This window comes from Piliocolobus tephrosceles, chromosome 13 (genome assembly GCF_002776525.5).
Source record: "Piliocolobus tephrosceles isolate RC106 chromosome 13, ASM277652v3, whole genome shotgun sequence".
In the NCBI taxonomy this organism is placed as follows: domain Eukaryota; kingdom Metazoa; phylum Chordata; class Mammalia; order Primates; family Cercopithecidae; genus Piliocolobus; species Piliocolobus tephrosceles.
Window position 1 is genome coordinate 65,263,776 of NC_045446.1, and position 6,910 is coordinate 65,270,685.

General features: G+C 46.7%; 1 pseudogene; it reads right to left on the reverse strand.

The window, feature by feature from the left end:
• Positions 1-308: 308 nt before the first annotated feature.
• Positions 309-6,567, reverse strand: LOC111540966 (annotated as a pseudogene).
• Positions 6,568-6,910: the final 343 nt, after the last annotated feature.

The following is a 6,910-nucleotide window of genomic DNA, read 5'->3' on the forward strand; positions in this document are numbered from 1 at the left end:
AGTAGAATCACTTGAACCCAAGAGGCAGAGTTTTCAATAGTTTTCAGTGAGCCAAGATCGCACTGCTACACTCCAGTCTGGGCGACAGAGTGAGACTCTGTCTCAAAAAAAAAAAAAAAAAAAAAAAAAAAAGAAAGAAAGAAAAGAAAAAGAAAAGAAAATTGTGAAGTCTTCAATTATTCTACAGTACTATTGGGAAAACTTCCTGATCCAGTATTTGAGAACCAGATTATAGCTGTCTGCTCAACTAAACAAAACCAAATCAGATTGCTGTAATTCATTTAAAAATATTTATTGAGTTGTTCTTCTTAGCTAGGTGCTGTCACTGGTATCCTGGGAGCTGAATTAGTTGGATCTAGGGATCTAGGGCCCTCAGAACACCCTGGCTCCTGGGGATATGCGATCTTGGTGATGGCTGCTTTGATATCCCTGTTCCTCAGCATGCAGATGAGAACAGATGTGAGAATGGCATGGCATATACAGGGATGGAAGGAGGTATTAAAAAAAAGAAGAAGAAGAAGAAGAGAATGGCATGTACTACATTGCCCATGATGTGGAAGTTGAGGGGCAGGTCAGCCCTGTAGGCCACATAGGCTATGGCAATGGATGAGTAGTAGGTGCCCACCACCAGGAGTTGGGAGCCACAGGTGGAGAAGGCTTTGGAGTGCCCTTCTCAAGAGTTGATGTGAAGCACTGAGGCCAGGATGTGGGAATAGGAGAGAAGCACCAGGAGAAGGGGGAGGAAGGACACCACCATGGCGATGCAGAAGCCCATGAGGGTCTGGGGGATAGTGTCAGAGCAGGAGGCCTGGACCACAGCCAAGTGGTCGCAGAAGCAGTGGTAGATGCGGGCAATGCTGTCAAATGCCATCTGGGAGGTCTGTACCACTGCTGGGATGTGCAGGAGGAGGGCAGTGAGCCAGGCACTGGTTGCAAAAACAGCGTTGGTCTGTGGGGTCATGAGGACAGGATAGTGCAGTGGGCAGCAGGTAGCCACATAGCAGTCATAGGCCATGACCACCAGGATGAAGGCTTCTGAGCAGGAGAAGTTGTGGAACAGGTACATCTGCAGGAAGCAGGCAGGGAAGCTGAGGAAGTGGTCCCCAAGCAAGAATAGGGACAGCATCTTGGGGATGGTGACTGTAATGGAGAGGATGTCCAGGGCTGAGAGGTTTATCAGGAAGAAGTACATGGGCTTGTGGAGGCTGGGCTCTGCCATCACAACAACCAGGATAAGGGCATAACCCACCAGGATAAGCAGATAGATTAAGAAGAAAATCAAGGCCAGGCATGGTGGCTCACACCTGTAATCCCAGAACTTTGGGAGGCCAAGGCAGGCAGATCATTTGAGGCCAGAAGTTCAATACCAGCCTGGCCAACATTGTAAAAGCCCATCTGTACTAAAAATACAAAAATTAGCCAGGCGTGGTGGCAGGTGCCTGTAATCCCAGCTACTCCAGAGGCTGAGGTGGGAGGATTACTTGAACCCAGGAGGCAGAGGTTGCAGTGAGCAGAGATTGTACCATTACACTCCAGCCTGGGCAACAAGAGCGAAACTCCATCAAAAAAAAAAAAAAAGAAAGAAAGAGAGAGAGAGAGAAAGAAGGAAGGAAGGAAGAAAGGAAGAAAGGAAGGAAGGAAGGAAGGAAAGAAACAAAGAAAGAAAGAAAGAAAAAGAAAGAAAGAAAGAAGAAAAAAAGAAAGAGAAAGAGGAAGAGGAAGGAAGGAAGGAAAGAAAAGAAAAGAAGAAAAGAGGAAAGAAAAAAGAAAATCACAAAGATGGGGGTTGGGGGAAGAGGTACTCTGGCAGAGAGGGAATGCTGACCAGGCAGAAGACAGGCTAGGAGTCCTCTGATCCATTACAGGCTGTGGCCCCCACAGTGGGTCAAAGCTGGATGTCTGTAGATACACACTGGGAACATCTGGAAACCAGAACAATCAAGGAAACATTCACTAGAACATGTATCTTTTTCCTTTCCAACTATGGATCTCAGTCCCAACACTTTCCTTGTGCCAGGAATTGTATTGCACAATTAAGATTTCTGGAGTGGTGAGACGTCTAACAGCAATGGCAGAAAGAGCTGGTCCTGTTTTGCGGGGAAGAGAGGTAGACACAAACACCTAAGAACTGTCAAAGAGAAGGAGCAACACTTACAAAGAACTGGGACCACTGTTAGCAGCTTCAGGGGCCCAGAGATCAGTCCCACATATGGAAGAAGTTTCTTACCATTAGAATGACCCCATAATGAAGGCCGGGCGCGGTGGGCTCATGCCTGTAATTCCAGCACTTTGGGAGGCCAAGGTAGGCAGATCACCAGAGTTCAGGAGTTTGAAAACCAGCCTAGACAACATGGTAAAACCCTGTCTCTACTAAAAATGCAAAAATTAGCCGGGTGTGGTGGCACATGCCTGTAGTCCCAGCTACTCAGGAGGCTGAGGCAGAATAACTTGAATTCCACAGGCGGAGTTTGCAGTGAGCTGAGATTGCACCACTGCACTCCAGTCTGGGCAACAGAGTGAGACCCTGAAAAAAAAAAAAGAAAAAGAAAGAGAGAGAGAGAGAAAGAAAGGAAGGAAGGAAGGAAGGAAGGAAGGAAGGAAGGAAGGAAGGGAGAGAGAAAGAAAAGAAAGGAAGGAAGGAAGGAAGGAAGGAAGGAAGGAAGGAAGGAAGGAAGGAAGGAAGGAGGGAAGGAAGGAAGGAGGGAAGGACCAAAAAAAAAAAAAAAAAAGACTCCATAATGCAAAAACAGGCTTGATAATTAGTGAAGTCCATGTAACTAGAGGTTGTAAGGCTGAGGTCTTTGTCTGGAATGCTACAGAGATTTAATATTTGGATAGCAGCTAGATTCCTTTAAGTAACTTTCTAACCCAAGATTCATTTTTTCTAAAAATAATAATAATAACATATGAATAAGATTGTAGCCAGGCATGGTGGCTCACACCTGTAATCCCAACACTTTTGGAGGCTAAAGCCAGAGGATTGCTTGAGGCCAGGAGTTTGAGACCAGCCAGGCAACACAGGAAGACCCCTTTTCTACAAAAAGTCAAAAAAGTTAGTCAGGCATTGTGACATGCACCCGTAATCGTAACTACTCCAGATGTTAAGGTAAGCATAGTAGTGTGAGGCTACAGTGAGCCATGATCACGCCACTGCTCTCCAAGCTGGGCAACAGACCAAGACCTTATCTTACAAAAATTAAAAAATAAGATTACAATGTTGGTGGGCAAATTTAACCTATTGGAGAGAAAAAATCTGAGAGGCATCTGCTTGTGTTCAAGTGCCAATTAAAAAATCAAGTAGCTCTTTTATTAGTTCGAGTAGCTCCTTTAAGGATGTCTGGTTTTTAGCCCAGTTCCCACTAGCACAGGTGAAGTAATCTTCTAGGTATGGTAATGTTGATGAATACACTTACCAGGTTTTGCCCACTCTAAGCACCAGGATCTTGACTGTAGTCATTTGACATAAGCCCATCTAGTCCAGCTATGCCTGCATGATTCCTGAATGGGGTTCTTTATCTCGGGACCTTGTGAAGACAGCAGAATCACCGGTTGCGAGTGAGTAAAGCTAAACCCTGGAGTGAAAACTGTGTCATTTATTCTAAGGTTCCCCTGACACTGTGTTCCTCTGAGTCTGGAGGATTGTCAGGGGCCACTGATAAAGACTCCTAGCTCATGAACTCTAGGGAGCTTCTGGGAAACCTTCTTTGGGGATAACCGAAACAATGACTTCTGTGGTGCTCTGGATTCCATTCCTCTTCTATGCCCCGCTCCATTCTCATCTCACTCTATCTGGGATGGAATGTTATGTCTGAATCAGTGCCCTTTGTTTTAGTCTCTCCATTTCCATTCACATGAGAATTCCTTTTCTGTGATATCTTTCTCTTTAGTGGCTTCCTCCAAGAAGCACTACAAAATGTTGTCTGCTTACCCCAGAAATAGCTTCCTTTTCTGTGTGCCTGTGCAGGGGCTTGCTCTGTCTGTCTCCGTCTAACCTGGGTGCCCTAGGATCTGTCTTTGTATCCTTTCTCTTTGTCGTATCATATGGTGACCAACCATATTGATTTGCCCTGAACTGTCCTGGTTTTAGTACTGAAAGTCCGAAGTCCTGTGAAACTCCTCTGTTGGTCACTTTCAGAGGGCAGAGATATTGTATATGCCTTTGATAGAAGAAGTTATTTCCTGAATGGAACCGAAGTTGAAAATAAATTCACTCCCTGTTAAGATAAAGCAGACCTGGGTTGGGTGTGGTGGCTCAAGCCTGTAATCCCAACATTTTGGGAAGTCGAGGCAGATGGATCACTTGAGATCAAGAGTTCAAGACCAGCCTAGCCAACATAGCGAGACCCTGTTTCTACAAAAAATAAAAATAATTTTAAAATACATTTTTTTTAAAGCTGAAAGGAGAGCTGACCTTGGTCAAGGCTACACAGAGAGCTAGTGGCAGAGCCACACCAGAAGCCAGATGTCTGCTCCCTGTTCAGGGCTCCCAGGTGTCCTCTATGGGAGGGTCCCTGAAGCTTGCCCGTCTGGCAGCCCAGACAATGCTGGGAGCTATCCATGTTCACATCTGCTTCCCTCACCAGACTACGGGTTCCCTGGGGTCTGGGATGTGTTCTGACCCCTCTTTTACAAAACCAGCATATCAGTGGGGTCTGGGCACCTGACATCCCAGTTTTCCACAGGCAGACTGGACCATGACTGTCCTGACAACCTCAGGGCTTCCTGTCCAGTGCTGCTACAGAATCAGACAACACTGGGCTCTATAGAGAGCTCCTAGTCCAGCTCCTGTATTGCTGCTGATAGGCAGGGGGAGGCCCAGAGGGGGTTCTGACCCAGCCACAGTCACACAGATGGTAAACCAGCAGCATAGCCTGCACACCCGGAATGCTCTAAATCAGAGCACAAAGAGTTTGGCTCAGATCCCTTCTCTTAGAGCCCCTCTCCTAGCGGGATGAGGGTCCCTAACGCCCACCTCCCCAAACACTGTCTTCCCAGAGCCTAGCCCCTCCTTGACTATGACAGGCTTTGGGCATTTCACATTCAGCTTTCATACCAGAGACCTCTGCAGGTCGGCCCAGCTCATCTGCCCAACCCAGGCCATGCCAGCTGCTCCTTCCTCTCCCCAAGCCAGTGCTGCCTCAGTGGGAAGAACCAGGTTGGAGCTGAGCCTATCCCATTAAACCCCCAAGCTCTACCCCTTCTTGGCCTGCTGAGGCCTTGACCCCCAGAGGTTCCCTTTTACTGGGGCCCTGAATAATATTTTCTGGGGACCCCCATGTGGCTGGTTAGCAGTTACCATGGGCTTTGCTGATAATTAGAACAACAAGATTAATAGTGCTCAGTGGGACACAGAACTTTATGGTCTATGAGGACTTTCCCACGTATGGAGCAACTATTGGTATCCATATGTGACAGATGAGGAAACAAGCTCAGAGGTGAAAGGGATTGCCCAAAGTCACACAGCAATCCAAAGACAAGGCAGATTTCCTAACTCTCACTCCAGCCTCTGCACCAACTAATGACACAAATGACAAAGTTTGTGAAAATTTTCCATGTAAATGTAAAATGCTGTGCTATTGGCTGCTGGGATCCTTCAAGTGTATTGAAGCTGGAGGAACAAGCGTGACAGAACAGAGAGCCACCCAGTCTCCCAAATCTGCACTCTTGCCCTCTCTTGCTCACTCTTGATCGTTCTTAGAGGCTGATATGGCTTGGCTCTGTGTCCCCACCCAAATCTCATCTTGAATTGTACTCCCACAATTCCAATGTGTTCTGGGAGGGACTCAGTGGGAGACAATTGAGTCATGGAGGTGGCTTCCCCCATACTGTTCTCTGGTAGTGAACAAGTCTCACGAGATCTGATGATTTTATCAGGGGTTTCCGCTTTTGCGTCTTCCTCATTCTCTCTTTGCCTGCTACCATTCATGTAAGACGGGACTTGCTCTGCCTTGCCTTCTGCCATGATTGTGTGACTTCCCCAGCCAAGTGGAACTGTAAGTCCAATAAACCTCTTCCTTTTGTAAATTGCCCAGTCTCAGATATGTCTTTATCAGCATTGTGAAAAAGGACTAATACAGTCAGTTGGTACCAATCAAGTGGGGCATTGCTGAAAAGATACCCAAAAATGGGGAAGCAACTTTGGAACTGGGTAACAAGCTCAGGTTGGAACAGTTTGGAGGGCTCAGAAGAAGTTCAGTCTTGAGTATATCTTTATCAGCAGTGTGAAAATGGACTAATACAGAGGCCTTATAATTCTAAGCCCAACCTCCTCGAGGGAGCCTTCTATGACTTCATCTTCTCTCAGACTCCAGTGCTCTTTCTCTCCTCTGGATTGACCAGGACTGGCTGCCAATGCCGCCATTTTAAAGATTAGGATAGCTGAGGCTCATTCTTCATTCCACATTGAATGAGGTTGGCTTTGCACTGGGTGTGCGGTCACAGGCAATTGACACAGTCTAGTGGGGTAGCCAGTCAAAACCTTGTCCAAACCTTGTCCATCATATCCACTGTGATCTCTGCTACTGTAGAGCTGAAGGGCCCAGAGGAGGAAATGAAGCCGACTCGCATCATGGAACACATCTCTTAAATGGGTCATAAATTTCAAACAGATGAATAGAGTGCAGGCCACAAAGGAGGGGGTAAACAAAGTCATGAAGTGTAGAAAGAGCAGGAGGTGTGTTAGAGGGGAGATAGAAGTTGGTTTGGGCTGCAATATAGAAAGAGAGACTGGGAGTCTCCAAAGATGAGTCTAAAGAGGTTGGCAGGGGCCAGAGGGAAGAAAGCCCTGAAGCCAAGGACTAAACACTCAGCATGAGGACATTGGAAAGCCAGAAACAGGCCTCAGACAGAGGACTAACATAGTTAGCTACATGTTTGAGAAGGCTCATACCCACTGTGCATGGAGAATGTC